General features: G+C 40.6%; 1 protein-coding gene and 1 pseudogene across 3 annotated transcripts in view; one reads left to right on the top strand and one right to left on the bottom strand.

The window, feature by feature from the left end:
- The window catches only part of LOC111550120 (schwannomin-interacting protein 1), a 633,181-nt gene that overhangs the window by 435,121 nt on the left and 178,245 nt on the right, over positions 1–19,815 (top strand). The window lies entirely within an intron of this gene.
- LOC111550133 lies at positions 16,048–18,940 on the bottom strand (annotated as a pseudogene).

The raw sequence follows: 19,815 nt of genomic DNA, 5'->3' as shown, positions 1-19,815 counted from the left end.
TGTGGTTTGATTTGCATTTCTCTGATGGCAAGTGATGATGAGCATTTTTTCATGTGTCTGTTGGCTGCATAAATGTCTTCTTTTGATAAGTGTCGGTTCATATCCTTTGCCCACTTTTTGATGGGGTTGTTTGTTTTTTTCTTGTATATTTGTTTGAGTACTTTGTAGGTTCTGGATATTAGCCCTTTGTCAGATGAGTAGATTGCAAAAATTTTCTCCCATTCTGTGGGTTGCCTGTTCATGCTGATGGTAGTTTCTTTTGCTGTGCAGAAGCTCTTTAGTTTAATTAGATTCCATTTATCAAGTTTGGCTTTTGTTGCCATTGCTTTTTGTGTTTTAGACATGAAGTCCTTGCCCATGCCTATGTCCTGAATGGTATTACCTAGGTTTTCTTCTAGGGTTTTTATGGTTTTAGGTGTAACATTTAAGTCTCTAATCCATCTTGAATTAATTTTCGTATAAGGAGTAAGGAAAGGATCCAGTTTCAGCTTTCTACTTATGGCTAGCCAATTTTCCCAGCACCATTTATTAAATAGGGAATCCTTTCCCCTTTTCTTGTTTTTGTCAGGTTTGTCAAAGATCAGATGGTTGTAGATGCATGCTATTATTTGTGAGGGCTCTGTTCTGTTCTATTGGTCTATATCTCTGTTTTGGTACCAGTACCATGCTTTTTTGGTTACTGTAGCCTTGTAGTATAGTTTGAAGTCAGGTAGTGTGATGCCTCCAGCTTTGTTCTTTTGACTTAGGATTGTCTAGGAAATGCGGGCTCTTTTTTGGTTCCATATGAACTTTAAAGCAGTTTTTTCCAATTCTGTGAAGAAAGTCATTGGTAGTTTAATGGGGATGGCATTGAATCTATAAATTACCTTGGGCAGAATGGCCATTTTCACGATATTGACTCTTCATATCCATGAACATGGTATGTTCTTCCATTTGTTTGTGTCCTCTTTTATTTCATTGAGCAGTGGTTTGTAGTTCTCCTTGAAGAAGTCCTTTACATCCCTTATAAGGTGGATTCCTAGGTATTTTATTCTATTTGAAGCAATTGTGATAAGTCCACCCATGATTTGGCTCTCCGTTTGTCTGTTATTGGTGTATAAGAATGCTTGCGATTTTTGCACATTGATTTTGTATCCTGAGACTTTGCTGAAGTTGTTTATCAGCTTAAGGAGATTTTGGGCTGAGACGATGGGGTTTTCTAAATATGCAATCATGTCATCTGCCATCAGGGACAATTTGACTTCCTCTTTTCCTAATTGAATACCCTTTATTTCTTTCTCTTGCCTGATTGCCCTGGCCAGAACTTCCAACACTGTGTTGAATAGGAGTGGTGAGAAAGGGCATCCCTGTCTTGTGCCAGTTTTGAAAGGGAATGCTTTCAGTTTTTGCCTGTTCAGTATGATATTGGCTGTGGGTTTGTCATAAATAGCTCTTATTATTTTGAGTTATGTTCCATCAATACCGAATTTATTGAGAGCTTTTAGCGTGAAAGGTTGTTGAATTTTGTCAAAGGCCTTCTCTGCATCTATTGAGATAATCATGTGATTTTTATCATTGGTTCTGTTTATATGAAGGATTACATTTATTGACGACATAGTGGAAGTAAAGCACTCCTCAGCAAATGTAAAAGAATGGAAATTATAATAAACTGTCTCTCAAACCAAAGTGCAATCAAACTAGAACTCAGGATTAAGAAACTCACTCAAAACCGCACAACTACATGGAAACTGAACAATCTGCTCCTGAATGACTACTGGGTACATAACGAAATGAAGGCAGAAATAAAGATGTTCTTTGAAACCAATGAGAACAAAGATACAACATACCAGAATCTCTGGGAGACATTTAAAGCACTGTGTCGATGGAAATTTATAGCACTAAATGCCCACAAGGGAATTATTTTTTTAAACTTTTCTAGCTAGAATAAAATCTCCGGTTGGCATAGTGTAATTGGTCATTGTTCCTGAATCACTGCTTCATCACCCCAGTTTTCAGAAGCACTAAACGAGATGGAGATAAAGAAGAAATTCCCCAAATTCTTCATTTCATTACGTGTTTCAGAGGCAGAAGGAAATCTCTCCTCAGTTATCATTTTGTGAGTAAATTTTGACTAAACCAAAGTAATCTATTAAGTCACTCATAATATTCCTAATACTCCAAGAAACTATTAATTGTCAAGATGATAACAGAATTTTACTCAATGCCTGTTCCCTTCACTTTCCTATGTAAATTAAGACCCTCTGGCCATCTCTTATTCCATGACAGTTCATAAAGCCAAGCCTAATCTTCTTCTGACAAAATACATCTGAAGAAGTGAGCTTCAAAGTCTAAGCTAAGAGCAAGAAGCTAAGATGAATTCTGAAAAGAAAAAAATGCGCTCTGAAAATAAGTTGTCCAGATTCCTCCTAGCAGGTTAATTTAGGATCTGATATTAGTTTCTCATTGAAATTTTCAGAAAATGAGTGAAGCATTTGAAACAGAAAGTGCAATTGTACTCATGCGTTTAATTTTCCGAGGTTCAACTATACCAACTTTATTATACAAGGTTTGCACATTTCAAAACTTTAAAACATTTTTTCCAGTCCAATAAAAGGGCTATTTTCAAGACCAAGATATAGCAAAAGTTTGTGATGACCTTTGAAACAAGTAGACCTATCAGTTAAAAGGTCAATGATATTCTTTCACTTGCATTTCCATTTATAAAATTGGCAATTCTTCCTTAAACAATTGTGAGCATAATTGACATAATACATACATTAGTTCTTTATCTACTTGTCATCCTCTGAGTGCTGAGGTGTAAAGGAGGAGGCTGTTATTAGGGATCTTGAGCTGAAATCATAGCATTGATCTTAATTCAGCCAAGTGATTAGAACCCAATGTGGTACCTTTCTGTTTAGACTGAAGCAGGTAAGAAGGGTCAGTCACAAAGAATCAAATGATTTAAGAACTTCATTTGCAGTACTAAGGAGCATCCCAGGGCACTTATAGATTGAATAAATAAAAACTCCATCAACAATTTACATTTGAAGAAAATTGTTTTTCCAAACTGTCTTCCATAAATATTCACCTTTCAAAAGCATTTTCCTCTTATTAACCCAAGAACACGTGGTAGAGGAAAAGTTGAAGTCATGCTTGACAGTAAGCGATATCTACCAAAGCCTGGTATGGAATTTTCCCAGGATTTGTAGCTGATATACCCTAGAGATATGGGTAAATTGTGTCACAAAAAACTGCAGAATTGAACTAGAGGTCCCACAGCAGGACATACCATAATATTTTAGGAAAAAAAACAAAAACAGATTCCCAAGCAATCTTACTTCTGGAGCCAACCCCGATACTTCTCTGCTTTCTCGTGCGCTGAAGCATCTCTGAGGCACCAGTGTCTCTCAGCATGATACAGTTCATTCATACCAGCAAGCATGTGGATGGCTTCCACTTAGGCTGTCAAGTTTTTATTCTTGTCAAGAAAGAAGAAACACAGGAGGCCGGGCACGGTGGCTCACTGCCTGTAATCCCAGCACTTTGAGAGGCCGAGACGGGGGGATCACGAGGTCAGGAGATGGAGACCATCCTGGCTAACACGGTGAAACCCCGTCTCTACTAAAATGCAAAAAAAATTAGCCGGGAGAAGTGGCGGGCGCCTGTAGTCCCAGCTACTCAAGAGGTTGAGGCAGGAGAATGGCGTGAACCCAGGAGGTGGAGCTTACAGTGAGCCAAGATCGAGCCACTGCACTCCAGCCTGGGCAACAGAGCGAGACTCCATCTCAAAACAAAAAACAAAAAACAAAAAACAAAAAAACCCAACAACAACAACAAAAATAAAACAAGAAACACAGGGATTCAGAGAACTTAAGTTCTTTCTTACATGATGAACTATATTTGGACAAAAGTCATTTCACTTGGTCTACAGGTTGTCGTTCTCCAAACATACTCTTCTTTCTCTTGCCTCTGTGTTTTGCAAATTCTGAAGCCTCTATCTCATATTTCCTCACTTGGTGAACTTCCTCTCATCCCCCCAATTAAAGTCCAAGGCTCACATCCTCTGAGAAGTCCTCCCTGACTCAAGGACCTTCCTTGTCTGCATCAGATAACCTTAAAGACTCTTTAAAGTAATCATTGTCTTATTTATCTATTTTGTCCACTACAGTTGAGTACAGGTGCCATGTCTTTCCTACACTGAGTGCTAAAGGTTAATCTGGGGCTCAGAAAACATGTTGAATGAATACATGAATATATCCATACTAAAATTGCACTAGACCAGGCACAGTGGCTCATGCCTGTAATCCTAGCACTTTGGGACGCAAAGGCGGATGAATTGCCTGAGCTCAAGAGTTTGAGACCAGCCTGGGAAACATGATGAAATCCTGTCTCTACTAAAATACAAAAAATTAGATGGGTGTGGTGGTGTGCACCTGTAGTCCCAGCTGCTCAGGAGGCTGAGACAGGAGAATTGCTTGAACCTGGGAAGCAGGGGTTATAGTGAGCCGAGATCACGTCATTGCACTCCAGCAATTTTTTTCTTAAAAAAAAAAAAAAAATTTACTAGAAGGTTAGCCCATTAGAACAAAGACTAGCTTGTTCATTATCAGAGTGTATCAATTCTGATAATTCCCAGGCACATGCTCTTTAAATAAGGAAAGTAGAAAAGCAAACATCCTGGCATTTAGTAGTCACTTAATAAATGGTTCTTGAATAAATGAGCATTTTTAATGAAAGAATATATCTTATATTAGGCAATTCCATTGAATATTAAAATGGGAATTTCCTTTAGACAAAATAATCTCGTCAACACCGAAAAACCTCCATTCAAAAGTGTTCAGATCATGTTATTGAAGCCAAAAGAATTCATGGCACAAATACAGATATAGCTTAGCAGCAACACGATTGTAACAATACAATATTTTCTTCCTTCCTTCCTTCCTTTCTCTCTCTCTCCCTTTCTTTCTTCTTTCTTTCTCTTTTTTTTTTTTTTTTTTTTTTGAGAGGGAGTCTCCCTCCTATTGCCCAGGCTGGAGTGCAATGGCACAATCTCAGCTCACTGCAACCTCTGCCTCCTGGGTTCAAGCAATTCTCCTGCCTCAGCCTCCTCAGTAGCTAGGATTACAGGCATGCACCACCACGCCCGGCTAATTTTTGTATTTTTAGTAAAGACAGGGTTTCACCTTGTTGGCCAGGCTGGTCTTGAACTCCTGACCTCAGGTGATCCACCTGCCTCAGCCTACCAAAGTGCTGGGATTATAGGCATGAGCCACCATGCCTGGCCAACAATACAATATTTTCAAAAATTAATTTTGGGTTTTTCTTTCCCAGCTTCCTTTTATGTGACCACATTGTCTTAAGGAAAGTAGAATGGTTACATGGAGAATAAAAGGGAATAAATAGTACATGTTTGGCTTTGTGGCTCTGAAGCATGCTTTTGAGAACCAAAGCACCATCTTGAGGGACTCCAGAGATCATGACATAGAAATAGAAAGAGATTAGATGAAGGACCAAGACCTCAGCTGGCAGATATAGATATATAGTGGCAGTCACGGTTCAGGGAAGTATAGTAATGAGCTCCAGTGCTCTCCCTTACCCTACAACTCATGAAAGACTTCACCCAAGTTTTGTCTTCTTTAGACTGTGTGTGCCCAGTCTAGGAGAGCTGGCAGATATAGAGACAGAACAGCACCTGGAGTCAGGGACAGGGGAGAGGAGAACCTGACCTAGAGTCACTCAGGGAAGAGGTTTGGTGGAGGTGAAGATGGTCAACATCAGAAGACCATGCAGAACTGTTGGAATTTGGTAGCAGGATGGATATGAGAATGCCTCTCTAAGGACATGACTCTTGATCAGGGATCCAAAGGATGTGTAGGAGCTATGTAGGAGCTTTCACGGGAAGCTGAGATAACTAATTATAGCTTGAAAGAGCACTACACACAGCATGGGGGGAGGGGCTATTTTGCTATCTCTTCTATTAATGGGTGTTCTTATGCCACCTGTGGTTTTTTCAGCCTAAGAACATTCACCTGTGTCCCAAGACTTTTTAGAACTCCATCTATACTGCCCCATATGAATATCCCACATTTCTCAATTGTCCAGGATACCCTTAAGCCTCTTGCCAGTCCCTTAAACATGGTGAATGAGAACTCCTGGCTTCTAGTGTGTCAAGGGGAACAGGGTGGTGTGGAAGAGAGAGGCATAGCACAGGTACTTAGGAAACACTGGACAGTGATCAAACTACCTCCATTACACATATTTTAAATGGAAGTTGAAATTGCAAACCCTGTATAAATTAGTGGTGACATTAAATTAGCAGAATGTTGGTTCAGAATCTAATAAATCTGGTCAGACCATATCTAATGTTGAGATATTTTCCTTGAATACCAAACATGAGGAACACACATTCAGAAGAATACAGACAGGATGATCATAGGAGAGTAGTCTAAAGCACTGGGCACACACAGTCTAAAGAAGACAAAACTTGGGTGAAGTCTTTCATGAGTTGTAGGGTAAGGGAGAGCACTGGAGCTCATTACTATACTTCCCTGAACCGTGACTGCCACTAGCAGTCAGACCGATACAAAACTGGAGTGTTCAAGATCAGTTGGTTGACCAGTTTGTTAGAATGGTGCCAAAGGACCTCTAAAGGGTGAGTGGGATAGTGAGCAGCTCGGATTACTTCTGACTCTAAGAATTTTTAATTCTATGAAATAAAGACAAAGGATTCATTTAATCAATTAACAAACATTTATTGAGCACTCGTTATGTGTCAGGCACTGTGTTAAGTGCTGGAGATGTAACGGAACCAAATGAGACATGGCCTCTCTCATGCGGCTTACAGTCTAGAGGAGAGAAGGGAGACAAAATAATCACACAAGCAAATAAAGTTTCGATGGTGGTAAGTGTTACAAAGGAGGAATGCACAGTGCTATGATAACTTTTATTTGGAGTATACCTGGACAGGAACGTGAGGATAGCTCTTTAAGTATATGACTCTTGATCAGGGATACAAAGGATGTGTAGGAGCTACCTCCTTCCCCTGTAGGGAAGAACGGTCAAGATGATTGAATAAAATATGCCTCATCAAAAGGTAATATGGCATAGTCATTAAAAGATAGAGCTGAATTCCATACCTTCCACATACGAATTGTGTGTCCTTAGGTAAGTTATTTAAGCTCTCAGCACTTAAGAGTTCTTATCTGCAAAATTAGGAAAATATATACTTCACAGGGTTAAGATTATTGAAGTAAGGGATGCAAAATGATTAGCCCAAGCCAATGTGTAGTGTTTATTAAACTTTGGTGATAATCCATAAATTGACATGAAATGACAATGACAAATTATTTATTGAAGATAGAGCAAGAATCTTTTAAACTACAAAACAGTACATTCTTGGATCCTGAAAATCTCAGCATTGAGGCTGGAATCATCAAATCATTAAGTAGGTAGTGTGAACCATAGTCCACAAATCTGTTGTGAACAATATCCCATAATTCTTCATTTTCCTTTGAACCTAATAAATATTACTCTTGCCTAGATCAGGAAACTTTTTCCGTAGATCAAAGAATTGTTCTAGATCGAGGAATGCAATCTCAATTATTGTTGGATTCCTTTGTCCCTCCTAATTTTCAGTTCATCAAGGTGGTGCCTAACAAATTCATTTTCCAAGATAGCTTCACTCCTTAACAGCAGGCAACTCACTTGACCAAGGTTTCTGTCCCTTTTTCATCTGAAGCAATCTCTCCTCTCTAGTATTTCTTCTCCTCTTCCTCCTTATCTCTCCCTCCCACTTCCTTCTCTCCTTCTATTCTTCTTCCATCTTTTCAAAATATCTCTGTCTCTCCCTATCTTCGAGAACAGGAAGCAAGTGTCTTTGATGGCCTAGGCTAGAGCAGTGCCTGACACAAGCCTGCTTTTATTCCCTTATCTGGTCCCACCCACATCCTACTGATTGGTCCATTTTACAGAGAGCTGATTGGTCTATTTTACAGAGAGCTGATTGGTCCGTTTTTGACAGAGTGCTGATTGGTGCATTTACAATCCCTGAGCTAGACACAGAGTGCTGGTTGGTGCATTTACAATCCTTTAACTAAACACAGAGTGTTGATTGGTGCATTTACAATCCTTTAGCTAGACATAAAAGTTCTCGGAGTCCCCACTAGGTTAGCTAGATACGGAGTAGTGATTGGTGTATTTACAAACCTTGAGCTAGACACAGAGTGCTGATTGGTGCATTTACAATCCCTTAGCTAGACATAAAGGTTCTCCAAGTCCCTACTAGACTCAGGAGCTCATCTGGCTTCACCTATTATATCCCACAGCAGGGCTGCAGGCCACGCTGCCTGCCAGTCCCCTGCCACTCACTTGCACTCCTCAGCCCCTGGGAGGTTGATGGGACCAATCACTGCAGAGCAGGGGGCGGTCCTAGTTGGGGAGGCTGGGGCAGCGGGGGAGCCCCCTGCGGTGGGGGGCGGGGGTTCCGGCATGGCACGCTGCAGGTCCCTTGCCCTGCCCCGCGGGGAGGCAACTGAGGCCCCGGCGAGAACTCGAGCCACAGTGCCAGCAGGCCGGCACTGCTAGGGCACCCGGCGCACCCACCGCAGCTGCTGGCCTGGGTGCTAAGCCACTCAGCACCAGCCGGCTGCTCCGAGTGCAGGGCCCCCGGAGCCCACCCGGGCGCCGGCCAGAACTCACCCTGGCCTGTGAGCCCCGCGTGCAGCCCCGATTCCCATTCGCCTCTCTCCCTCCACACCTCCTGGCAAGCAGAGGGAGCCGCCTCCAGCCTCGGCCAGCCCAGAGAGGGGCTCCCACAGTGCCCTGGCAGGCTGAAGGGCTCCCAAGCGCCACCAGAGTGGACGCCAAGGCAGAGGAGGCGCCGAGAGCTAGGGCTGCTAGCATGTTGTCACCTTTCAACATGATGAGGTACTGCAGGAACTAACAAGAGTGGAGAGCTGTCACTCTTAGGCCTAAAAGGCAAGTTACCAGAATCTACAGAGAACCTCAAGTCATGGAAGTAGGACCACCTAACTGGAGCTGCAATCTTCCAACACAACTAATATAGCCAGTGCCCTAATCATGATAAGGAATTGGAGTGGAGAGGTGCACAGAGGGATGCATACTCTTAATCTCTCTTCTCCCACTCCCTCCATTTTCTGCAAGTTCCTCCAACAGCTGAACCCAATTGGAAGCCAGAGAACAGGGAGCCTGGGTCATGTGATCCTCAAAAGTCAGCCTTCTTAGGCATACAGTAGGTTAGAGAAGAGCAAATAATAGATCAACATGAGGGAAGCATGCTGGTAAGTGTAGTATATTTACTGATGAAGAACATTTAGGCCAGCCACAGAGATTGGCTCATTCTTGAAATTTAAAAAGTATACACATGAAGGAAATATTAGTGGTTGCCAGGGATTGAAGAGGGGGTGGGGTTGGTGGGGAAGGGGATATAGCTATAAAAGAGCAACATGAGGGATTCTTGTGACAGTGAACATATTCTGTGTCTTGACTGTATCTCTATAAATATCATAGCTGTGATGTTGCTCTAGTTTTGTAAGACATTTCCTTAGGGGAAACTGGGAAAAAGGTATACAGGAGGTCTTGTATTATTCTTACAATAGCACGTGAAATATAAATATCTCAAAATAAAATATTTTATTAAAAAAAGGAAAAAACAGCTTGAGATCAGATGTTGGATATTTCTCAGTCTTATGTCATCAAAAGAAGTATAATTATTTGCTTCCCCAAAAAACTGAGTCTTCCATTTGATTTACACAGAAATCTGTAGCTCCTGCAATTCTTAGCAATAATCACTGAACAAATTGATTTTTGCTAAAAGTTTCTCACTCTTTGACTTGACCATATCTTTAGAATATTTGTTAGATTGCAAAACCCCAAACACACCCATGAGTAGCCTTGGTCTGTTAAGACACTGAAGGAAATGCATACTCGAGCACAGAGAGAACTAAGGAACAGATGTGTATGAGAAATAATCAAAGGAGTAGAGCAGGGGAATTGAAGGCAGTTCATTAAAATATTCACTCTCCATCTTGTTACAAGAAGATTTAATACGGATATTAAACATAGTACAATAAAAACCGCACACCTGGTAGAGTGACTATTATCAAAAAGATGAGATATAAGTATTGGCAAAGATGTGGAGAAAAGGGAACCCTTGCATGCTGTTGGTGGGAATGTAAATTAGTAGTACAGTCATTTTGGAAAACAATATGGAGATTCCTCCAAAAACTAAAAATAGTATTACCATATGATCCAGCAGTCTCACTTCTGGGTATACATCCAAAAGAATGGAATCTGTGTGTTGAAGAGATGTTCATACTTCTGTGTTCATTGCAGTTGTATTCACAACAGCCAAGATATGGAACCAACGTAAGTGACCATCCTCAGATGAATTGCTTTTTTTTAAAATATGCTATATATAGCCAGTGAAATAACATGCAGCCTCAAAAAAAGAACAAAAATTTGTCATTTGAGACAACATAGCGGAATCCAGAGAACATTCTGCTAAGCAAAATAAGCCAGACGCGGAAAGACAAACACTGCATGATCTCTCTGGAACCAGAGGCTGGTGGGGGAGGGGAAGGGAGCAGGCAGAGCAAGGGGAAATGTTAGTCAAAGGGTACAAAGTTTCAGTTAGATGGAGGGACAAGTTCTGATGATCTATTGCACAAGGTGACTATAGTTAAAATAATGTATTGTATATTTCAATATTCCTAAAAGTGGATTTAAAATGTTCTTACCACAAAGAAATGATAAGTATGTGAGGGGACAGATATGTTAATTTGTCTAATTTGTTTATTCCACAATGTATATGTGTACTAAGACATCATACTTTGCCCCATAAATATGTAATTATTTGTCAATAGGGAATAAAAATTAAATTTAAATAAATCAACTCAAAATGGGTTAAAGTCTTAAATGTAAGGTCTGAAACTATAAAACTAAAAGAAAAAAGCGCAATGGAATGTTTTTAAAAATATGAATAAATCTGCTAAAGAGAAAAACAGAATAGTAACCATGAGACTCAGTCAGGAGTAGGGCTAGTACACAGCATAAAAGCCTAAATAAAGCCATGTACAATGTGAGAAGTCAGCCCTTCAAGTAGCCTCTGGCCCTACCTTTCTAATAGCCAATGCAAAAAACAAACGTGACCTATTACATGATTATAAGATAAAACCTGACTTGAAAGAAATCTCTTTGTTGTGTCCCTGTAGAGGTGACATTACAATTTCCTCAACAATACACTTAGGATTAATAACACTAGTTTCATTGTTCAGTAAAAACAGTTCTAACTGGGACCTAAATAATGCAGTTTAGGTGTCCAGTTTTCTGGCTTTAATTAGGGGACATTTTGGAGTATGCTCAAAATGAAAGAATTACATTCTTTAAGAAATTTTTTAAAAAATGTTTTCCACCAAGCTTTGAGTAGGTATTAGTAAGTTTTCAAACTCAAATCCTTACACAGTGCAAGAAAGTAAAACAATGAAGAGAAAAGGATGTCTGTTAAAAACAAACACTGAAAAATACAATGATAAAATAGCATTTGACAAGTGGTCTCCATTTGGGGGTTACAATAAGGTGTGGTAGGGACTATGCAACCTAGAGCCGACTGCTCATAACCAGCCTATTGTTATCAGAACTGAAATAGGGGCCAGATGTTGCTAGGTCTCTTATTTTTCCTGTGTATTAGAGTTCTATTACAGAAAACAGAAGCCACTCTAGCTATTTTAAGCATAAAGGGCAAAGGGCTTCAACACGGAATTAGGTGCTTAGAATGTGTTGAGGCCAGGCCTCCAGGACTTGCTGACAGGGAACAATGAAAAATCGGCCCTGAAGGAAGCTGCTAACCCTGCCTGAGTCAGAGGACCGGAAATCAGTAAGCTTCCCCCTGAACGGTTTGCTCTGGGAACAACATAGGAATTGGGAAGATATTGCTGCTGCTGCTGCTGCTGCTGCTGGTTCCAAAGCCATACTTCACCCGTCCAGGGCCACACTAACAACAAAAATAACAACAGCGTAAAGATGCTGCTTGTCTTGTTTTTCTAAGACCACCAGAGCGAGCACCAAAGAACCAGCAAATTTTCTTAACTATCTCATACTCCCCAACCTTGCCAGGACCTTCCTTCTGGGTTTTGCCCATATTCCAACAAATGCTTCCATTCCTCATTCCTATACTAATACTGTGCCTTATTTTATTCTTCATCCGTACATCCAAATACCAACCCTAGGCCCTGACCTTAACGACGCCCCTTAACAGCAGGAAGTAGCCAGACAGACCACGGCACCCCTTTATCACTATTATCAATAAAAGGTTGGACTGTTTGGACGAATGGAGGCAAGATGGTGCACTTCCGGGTTCTTCATCCCCCCGCCCCAACTCTTCCCGCAGGTGCGAAAATGCAGCCGGCGACCGGGAAGGTGCAGACCAACTGGGCATGCGCCAGGTGACGTCAATCTGAAGAGACCAAGATTTACCTGGTCGCACCTGCCGAACGCCCCTGACACGCCCATGCCCCACCTATTGCCCTCCCACTCCTAGAAAAGCCGCTCTCCGCCATTGAGCCACGCGGCCTTCTCACAGCCCGGTGGACTTCCCAGCTTCCCAGTCCTGTGGGGACGAGAGCTTGGGGGAGGGGAACTCTGCCAGCCTTCTTTGCCGGAGGCCGACAGACTTCTTCTCCACACCTTAGGTTACTAAAATAAACTTGCAGTTTTGCGCCTGACCTTTGCCTACTTGCTGGTTCTTTTGTGCTCGCTCTGGTGGTCTTAGAAAAACAAGACACTGCTGACACCATCCACCTTACAAAGCTTGTACCAGGAACGCTGCTACAAAAAACCCCAAAGCGGGCTTGAACTGATCATGCCTACCACCAGGAGCAGCCAGTACGGCTGCCTTTTAAATCTCACTTGAATGCATCTCGTTGGTCAAAGTTAAAGTTAAATAACATCTGACTGCCCAGCTTAGAAATGTCCCTTTCAGTTGCCCAGCCTCTGGGGGCGGGGAGTGACAATATGTAGAATATATCAAACTAAAAATCCATTTTATTCACCATATTGTATTTTGATGCAAAGATCACCTGAGTTTTTTAATGCTGGCAATTAATTCAATTTTTTTTAAATTAATGGATGGGCAGGCCAATAACATAGAGGTCAAGAAAATGCATCTGTGATCCAGTCTGGTGGCTCATGCCTGTAATCCCAACAGTTTGGGAGGCTAAGGCAGGAGGATCGCTTGAGCCCAGGAGTTCAAGACCAGCCTGAACAACATAGAGAGACACTGTCACTACAAAAATAATAATAATAGTAATAATAGTTAGCAGGTCATGGTGGCACACCTGTGGTCCCAGCTATTTGGGAGGCTGAGGTGGGAGGACCACTTGAGCCCAGGAGCTGAAGACTGCATTAAACTATGTTCATGCCACCACTTTCTAGCTTGAGTGATGGAAAAAGGAAAAGGAAAGGAAGGGGAGGGGAGGGGAGGGGGAGGGGGGAGGAAGGGGGAGTGGAAGGAAGGAAGGAAGAAAGAAGAAAGGAAGAGATAAGAAAGAAGAAACAAGAAAGAAAAGAAAGAAAGAAGAAAGAAAGAAAGAAAGAAAGAAAGAAAGAAAGAAAGAAAGAAAGAAAGAAAAAGAAGGAGAAAGAAAGAGAAAGAAAAAAAGAAAAAGAAAGAAAGAAAGAAAGGAAGGAAGGAAGGAAGGAAGAAAGAGAGAGAAAGAAGAAAAGAAAGAAGAAAGGAAATGCATCTGTGAACAGATTCAGCTTCAGGACAAGTAACTGGAGGGTAGTTTTTGGTTCACTTCAGTGCATGGAGGAAGATGTGAAGCCTCAACCCCTCACTCCAGTTCATATATGAATAACAGTGTCTATAGTGTGCTATATTCAAAGCACTTACAAAGGTATTTATTATTACAAAGATAGTAAATTATTGATAAAATAATATTTCAACAACACATAAAAACATATAGTAAAATCTAATTTATCTTCTTTTACTGCCCACTGCCCACATGTAACCTGGAATAATGTGAAATAAGTCAGACTTCTCTGTGCTGGAAGTTGAATCTGCTAGAAGCATCCTTTGATTCAGGAGGTCTATACAGAGAAAGCTAGAGCCAAGGTGTTGGACTAATAAGAGAACCTAGCCAGTACGTATGGTGGGGGTTTAATTTGGCTGGTGAGTTTAGTGACTGAGGAATAGGTGGCCATTCCAAAATGGATAGCTCATATTCAGCTGGGAACGAAGGGAATTTCTTATAACATATTCTACACATAGCGAAGCAAACAAATACAATGTTCTATATCACAGATGTTTTACCAGCTTTGTGGCAATCTCAGATTTTGTGATTAATGGTCACATTTATTGTTAATATTTGAATAACTGGGTGGGCACAGTGGCTCATGCCTGTAATCCCAACACTTTGGGAGGCTGAGGCGGGTGGATCACTTGAGGTCAGGAGTTTGAGGCCAGCCTGGCCAACATAGCGAAACCCCGTCTCTACTAAAAATACAAAAACTAGCCAAGCGTGGTGGGAGGTTCCTATAGTCCCAGCTACTTGGGAGGCTGAAGCCAGAGAATCGCTTGAACCCAGCAGGCAGAGGTTTCAGTGAGCCAAGATTGTGCCATTGCACTCTAGTCTGGGTGACAGAGCAAGATCTTATCTCAATGGCCGGGCACAGTGGCTCAAGCCTGTAATCCCAGCACTTTGGGAGGCCGAGATGGGCGGATCACGAGGTCAGGAGATCGAGACCATCCTGGCTAACACGGTGAAACCCCGTCTCTACTAAAAAATACAAAAAACTAGTTGGGCGAAATGGCGGGCGCCTGTAGTCCCAGCTACTCAGAGGCTGAGGCAGGAGAATGGCATAAACCCGGGAGGCGGAGCTTGCAGTGAGCTGAGAACCGGCCACTGCACTCCAGCCCGGGCGATAGAGCGAGATTCGGTCTCAAAAAAAAAAAAAAAAAAAAAAAAAAATTGAATAACTTAAACAACATGTTGCCTTTCTCAGTAAACATTAGAAGAAAGGGGCTATAATTTATTATATTCTAAACACTACAGTAAAATATTTAAATTTAATTAAGACCTTTAGTCCCCTAGCTTATCTTTCAGCAATGTTTCTTGTTTATTTTGCTCTTGTTTTCTTTTTTCTCTTTTTGAGGCAGAGTCTTACTCTGCTGCCCAGGCTGGAGTGCAGTGGCACCATCTGGGCTCACTGCAACCTCTGCCTCCCCGGTTCAAGCAATCCTCCCGCCTTAGTCTCCCAAGTAGCTAGGTTTACAGGCACCAGCCAGCCAGCCCAGCTAATTTTTGTATTTTTAGTAGAGATGGGGTTTTGCCATGTTGGCCAGACTGGTCGTGAACTCCTGACCTCAGGTGATCTGCCTGCCTCAGCCTCCCAAAATGCTGGGATTACAGGTGTGAGCCACCACACCTGGCCTATTTAGCTCCTATTTTCAGAAGAAAGTAAACATTCTTTATCTTTCATTTTTTAATTCATTTTGTATTTAATAATTCTAAAAGTGATAAAAATATATATAGTTTTGCCTTTTCTTTCTTAATAAAAAAATTTTGTAAAAGTTAGAATATACCAGTATTACTCTGATATTCTAGTATTTTTCTGCTGTCAGCTAGACTCACTGTAAACAATGAAGGATGGATTTCTGAATCCATTTCAAATATGTGAAAGCAGAAGACAAGATTGCATATATAATGATAAAAGCACAGTCTAAAAGGTATTATTAATAGCATACCATGGACACATAGTTGCTTCCTCCTGACCAATAACAAATGTTAAGAGAAAGCCAATACATTTACAAACAAGATTTAGTGCCCACAAGAATAGAGTTTGCTTTTAAATAGGAAATCTATGCATTGCTTTATTTCAAAAAGTTACGAATTTAGTGCTTGAAAAATCCAGCAGGTAAGCAGCAGGAGTAAGAGAGTCTGTTTTTGGAACTGTCTAATGGCAAATGAGCATGCTTCTATCCAGGAAGCATTTTTCCGTGAAAGGGATGGAGGGAGAAAGAACTGGTATTTACATTCCATTCTACACATCTCAGTACCGCCTGTTCATCTTCTTGAGCTTCTCATAGTGATAGTCATCAGGGGCCTTCTCATTAACAGGATGCTTGCCATTTGGAAAGGACCACTCAGGCTCTGGCTTCTCCCTGTCACCTGCTTTCAAGGCTCTTTGTTTCTGTGTATGAGGCTGTTGAGCTCCTCATGATAAAAATTGGTTGTGCAGCACATACTCACAGCCACGTTGGTAGGCATGAAGGACGTCTCACTGTCTTTCTTCTTGTTCTGCTGCTCTTTCCCAGATGGGCCTTGGCATCCTCCATGGAAATGATATTATTTTTTATTTTAGCATTGATGCTGAGGTCCACCTTGGGGATGCCACTCAGCATCTGGCTAGAAAGCATCTCCTCTATCTTCTTTGCTGAGGAAACACAAATGTTTTCTTGAAGTTCATAAAGGCAGTCCTCTGTGTTCTTCAGCTTGACTTTCTGTTCCTCATCTTCCATAATCTCTTTCCTCTTCTTCAGCTCTGTCTCAACGTACTTTGTCTGCGTTCTCATCCCTTCAGTTGGTTTCTGCAGAAAACAGTGTCCCCAGGATTTTCTTCTTCACTGATTTTATCTTTGTGCCTTTTGTTTAGTTTCTTTAGGAAACTGTGGTGGATACCATACCACCTGTTTTCATCTGAAAAGGATCATCCACTAGAGTGGTCTCTTCTTGTACCTTCTCTTCCACCAGCAGGGCCACAGCACTCAGCCTGTTGGGCCTCTTCCTCAAGTTCTGCACCCTCTTGTCTCTTCCGGTTTTAATCGAACCTCCTCTGAATCCTGCTTATTCTCTTCTGACTCTGAGTCGGCCTGGCACCAACAGAAAGTCTTTCTTTTTATCTTATAAAGAGAATAATAATTGGCACTTCTCAAAGTATTTCGCGTCAACAAGACATTTTCTTCTCGAGGCATCTCATCAAATCCACAGGATCTGTAATTTCATTTACGTTTAGCCAAGGTCTAATCAAGGATTTAGGTTTCTAATTTGTATTTCCGCAGTTGTTTAATGTATACATTTGAGATACAGTATTTTTGTGTGTGTGCATGTGTGTGTATGTGTATTTGTGTGTATAGAGAGGGTGTGTGTGAGAGAGAGAACATGTATGTGTGCTTGTATGCATATCATTTTTTCAAGTACTTTCACATATTGTCTCGTTAAAGTGTTGAAACAACCATATGAATAAACAGGTTGCCTATTATTTTCTCCATTTTACTGTGGCTCAAAGAGGTTTAGTGGCTTCATGATGATTAACTAATAAAGTATCAGAACAGATTTGAACCCTCTGTTTCTGAGTCCAATTTTCTTTGCCCTAAACTACATGTCTTCATATAGAAATCATAAAATATAGCTGAAGGGCTTTAGAATTCCTGGAGGAAAGTGGGGAGCAGGAAGAACAGATGTGGGGACTCCTCTCCGTGGCATCTCTTCCTCCCCTGGCTATAGCAATTGGAACCTGCTGTTGCTGCTGAGCAGAGCCTATGTGTGCTCAGCGCTTCCAGGAGCTGGGTAGGTGTTTTGCAGCCTGTTGTCTGAATCCCCAAGAAGAACCTAATTATTAATAGTTCATCCAAAATTTGAGATTCACTTTGTTTCTTTTCAGTCCTCTTGGAGATTGAAGAATTCTTGCTGAATCTTAATGTTGTTTTTCTTATCAAAATACTTATACATGTTAACTGTAATTAATTTAGAAAATAATGATTTCATAAAGAAAAGAAATTAATAATAGCTGGTAGTCCCACCATCCACAGTTTTGCTGCATGTTGTTTCTTTACAAATATAAGAATTTTTAAATGAAATTACACTCTTTTTTGCAGTGTTTCTGTGTTTTCTCTAGAAATAGAAGAGTATCACAAGTCTAGTCCCATGTTATTAAGTAGACTTCTATAAGAACATTTTTAGTGACTATCTCATTGCATGATGTCAGTGTTCTTCCATAAGAACATTTTTAATGACTATCTCATTGCATGATGTCAGAGTTTGCTTCACATACTAGGTCAGAATTTTAAATTAGTTCTGTTCTTCATCATTTTAGATATGCCATGTTTATTTCATTTCCTGTTTATTATGAAGAACCCAGATCTAACCCCATATAGTACCTGGAAGAAGCAACCATATACATCATAAGACACCTCTTCTCCCAAACAGCTGCTAGGATGAGGCTAATCTATTGGCACTCAGCAAGCAATCAGACTAAATCAATCAAGAATTTTAACTAAGAGACCCAGCAAAAACAGTAGAGGAGAGGCATTTCAAATGAAAGATACTTTGCAACTTAATACTTACAACCAAAAGAACCGTGACCAAAACACTGTGATAAAACTTGAGGCTGAATCTGCATTTTCCATATTCATAATTCGTTAGAATAATTCTTAGAATTGGGATTGCTAGCTCAATTATACGTTTTAAGACTTTTGATGCACATTGCCAAATTGCTACCTGGAAGAGTTGAACCAGTTTATTTTCCTCCTAACCACCACTAGAGATTCATGTATTCTTTCCAATTTGATTTCAAAATGGTATTTCGTTGTCTTAAGTTGCATATCTATGATTTCTGAGTGCGTTTTAAGATTTTCTATAGGGATTGACCATTTGTATTTATTCTCTTGTTGATTGCCTTTTCATATCATTTGCTGATCTTTTTTGTTAGAGTAATCATATTTTTCTCATTGATTTAAAATAACTCCTTATGTGTTACAGATTTTAATCCTGATCAGGACCTTTTTTACTGGGAGCTAATGTGAGTTAGGAGGAAGTGCAGGGAAAGATGAACCAAGGGTCTGGGTGAAGGTCTGCAGCCAAAGGAGGATTAGGTCAGGAGACACTGCAGCTCCTGACTCCTCTCCCTCTTCCCTAACCAGCATCTTTTCCCCCAGGGCATTCATAGAGACTTTCGAAGAGTATATTGATATAGATAGTTTTTAGGGAATTAATTTATGGATTTTCAAATAGCATATAACTTGTTCATAAAATTGACTGCCTGAGAAATCTTTACTCACCTCCCTTTTCCAGCAGTTTTCTCCCATTTCACAAAATCTTGCTATGGTGACTTGCAATGGGATATAAAGTACTCTGGAGCTCCAAAAAAATGGTAATTTGAAATACTGGGGAGGATGTCAAGAAAATTAGTGACTCAAATCCCTGGGTAAAAAAAATTCCTTTGCAAGTCAAGTGGTTGCTAAATCTTTGCCTTCAATAAAATTTAAAGAAGACACAATTCAGTTGACAGATTATTAAAAATTTTTTCTTATAGATCACCTTGTGCATATAACTCAATGGGAATTGAGTGACATTGCCATAGCTGTCTTCATTCCCATCTACACAAGCAAGATTTCTCAATGTTTTTATTGAGATGTATTTTAAGAGTTTGATTTTCTAATCTTAATAATTACCTGTCTAAAGTTATAATATATTCATGTTGTTTTCATCAGTTACACTCCATAATCATCAGGACAGTATAAGCTCCCTAACTGTAATAAGTAAACCTAAAACTTCAATGCTTTAACACAACAAACTTGATTGCTTTTTCATCTCACAGTTTGATGCAGATGAGGAGCCCTTCTTGGGGACTCTCTTCCAAGGGTGACCGAGATAGCTCTGCTTCCATCTTGTATCTCTGCCACCAGAGTTTCTAGTTCCACTTGGGAAGATGAGAGAGAGAGAGAGAGACAGAGAAATTCAATTCACTCTTTCTTTCTTTCTTCCTTTCTTCCTCTTTCTTTCTTTCTTTCTTTCTTTCTTTCTTTCTTTCTTTCTTTCT

Source organism: Piliocolobus tephrosceles, chromosome 2 (genome assembly GCF_002776525.5).
Source record: "Piliocolobus tephrosceles isolate RC106 chromosome 2, ASM277652v3, whole genome shotgun sequence".
Lineage (NCBI taxonomy): Eukaryota > Metazoa > Chordata > Mammalia > Primates > Cercopithecidae > Piliocolobus > Piliocolobus tephrosceles.
This window is presented reverse-complemented; position numbering and strand designations above follow the sequence as displayed.